The sequence below is a fragment of the Colobus angolensis genome, unplaced genomic scaffold (assembly GCF_000951035.1).
Source record: "Colobus angolensis palliatus isolate OR3802 unplaced genomic scaffold, Cang.pa_1.0 Scaffold65, whole genome shotgun sequence".
Lineage (NCBI taxonomy): Eukaryota > Metazoa > Chordata > Mammalia > Primates > Cercopithecidae > Colobus > Colobus angolensis.
The window spans coordinates 5,407,698-5,409,986 of record NW_012120154.1 but is presented as its reverse complement, the minus strand read 5'-3'; the positions used below and the strand labels follow the sequence as shown (position 1 = coordinate 5,409,986).

Genomic DNA, 2,289 nt, shown 5'->3' with positions numbered 1-2,289 from the left:
ATGTTAGCCAGGATGGTCTTGATCTCCTGACCTCTTGATCCACCCACCTCGGCCTCCCAAAGTACTGGGATTACAGGCGTGAGCCACCGCATTTGGCCCAAACCCAAACATTTTATTAGGGGGATAAAGAGGGTGAGGTAAAGTTTATGGAACTGAGTGTTAGTGACTTTGGCATTTCTGCAGCTGAGTACAGCAGGGGAGGGGTTAATGCAGATGGCAAGTGTGGCAAGGAGAAGGCAGGAATTCTGGAGCCTGAAATAAGGGAAAAGTGGGAACTGGAAAGTGTGGGGAATGGGAAGAAGCAGTTTTCTTTAGACTAAAGAATATTTTAGGGACCCAGCACGATGGCTCACGCCTGTAATCCCAGCACTTTGGGAGGCCGAGGCAGGCAGATCATGAGGTCGGGAGATCAAGCTCATCCTGGCTAACACAGTGAAACCCCGTCTCTACTAAAAATACAAAAAATTAGCCGGGCATGGTGGCGGGCGCCTGTAGTCCCAGCTACTTGAGAGTCTGAGGCAGGAGAATGGCATGAACCCGGGAGGCGGAGCTTGCAGTGAGCCGAGATCACGCCATTGCACTCCAGCCTGGGTGACAGAGCGAGACTCCGTCTCAAGAAAAAATAAAATAAGAAATAAAAAAAAAGAATATATTGGAGGAAGAATAGAGGGGAGGTGTGCAGGAACCAGCAATGAGAAGGCCAGGAAAAGAACCGAAAATGCAGAAAGCCAAAGAGTTAGAACAGTTGGACACAGGAGAAGAAACAGCGGCCCCGCTACAGACCCACCCCAGGTTTGATGTCCTTCCAAGAATGAAGTCTTTCCCTGGTGATGGTCTCTCACTCTGTCTTTCCAGCATCCACTCTCCCTTGTCCTTCCGGGGCTGTATCTCAGTCAGCCAGTGGCTTCTTGATGATGGTTGTTGGGGTGGTTGTTGTGTGACGGGTCCCCTCTAGGTTACTAAAGGGTGTATGTCCCCTGCTTGAACCCTGAAGGGCAGGTGGTGGGCCATGGCCATGGTCCCCAGATGAGGAGCAGGTGTCCCTGAGAACTCAAACTTCCCAGAGAGTATCTGAGAACCAATCAATGAAAACAGTCCCATCGCTCTTCCCCGGTGAGTAAACTCAGAAAATTAGCATGAAAGCAGTTTAGCATTGGGAGGAAGCGCAGATCTCTAGAGCTGTCCTGCCGCCGCCCAGGAGTGACCTGTGTGTAAGTCCTAATAAACTCACCTACTCACCAAGCTGGACTTGTTCGAGTCAATTCTTTGGTCTCGCAGCTCCTTCCAAGCTTTGGGGGTCATCAGTCTCAAGTTTTTCTCGTAACGGTGGTGATGGCGGTTGTGATGGCAGCAGAGTCGTGGGGGCCTTGGCAAGTAGCCGGTGATCTTCCAGACCAGGGGACACTGATGGACCGATGAAGTTCCAGGGAAACTCGAAATGCTGTGTTGGAAAGAGGTTAATTTGGGAAGAAACAAAAAAACGAAAGGAGATGCCAGGAACAGGTCAAGGAACCTTAAGGTGTGTCCAGGAGTTCAATCCCACTTGTGGTCACCAGACCTCGCCTCTCTGAGCCTCAGTTTCCTCATCAGCTATAGAAGGGGGCTGGACAAGGTGATATCTCAGGTCCACCCGGCTCTCCCCGTCTTGTATTCTGGAGACTTGGGTCCAATCAACACTGATGGCTGTGCCTTTGTGGTGCTGATGGAGGCTCCCCTGGGCTCTGGGTGCCTGACTTCCCTTCCTCATGATCCTTCTTCCAGAGTCTCCGGAGCGAGGCTTCCATGGCCCCTCCTGCTCGCTCACTGGACTCGCACTTTCCCAGCTGGTCACTTCCCTGAGACCTCAAAATCCCAAGCCCACTGGGGCACCCACGGAAAGTTGTACATGTCTGTCTCAGGCTGAGCACAGGCATGGTTTCCATCTGCGAGTCAGAGCCCGGGATTGACACGGGACCCTCGAGGCTGCCTAGTGTCAGAGGGGACTGTGTGCAGATTGGGAGAGGATCAGTGAAAAATAGAGGGACAAAGAGGGACATCCAGACAGCAAACACCCCCATCCAGTCTGTCCTCACATTTTGCCCAGACTCCAGCAAGAACTTCCAGAATGGTCTTCCAGGTGCAACTGCCCGTCCCTGCCCATGTCCTGGATCATTCTCCACACTGCACCAGGTTGGGCTTTAAGAAGATCATTTGGCCAGCGCGGTGGCTCACGCCTGTAATCCCAGCACTTTGGGAGGCTGAGACGGGCGGATCACGAGGTCAGGAGATCGAGACCATCCTGGCTAACAC

General features: G+C 52.6%; 1 protein-coding gene across 1 annotated transcript in view; it reads left to right on the top strand.

Annotated features, from left to right (window-relative positions):
* APOL1 (apolipoprotein L, 1) overlaps positions 1-2,289 on the top strand; it is a 15,216-nt gene that overhangs the window by 4,442 nt on the left and 8,485 nt on the right. The window lies entirely within an intron of this gene.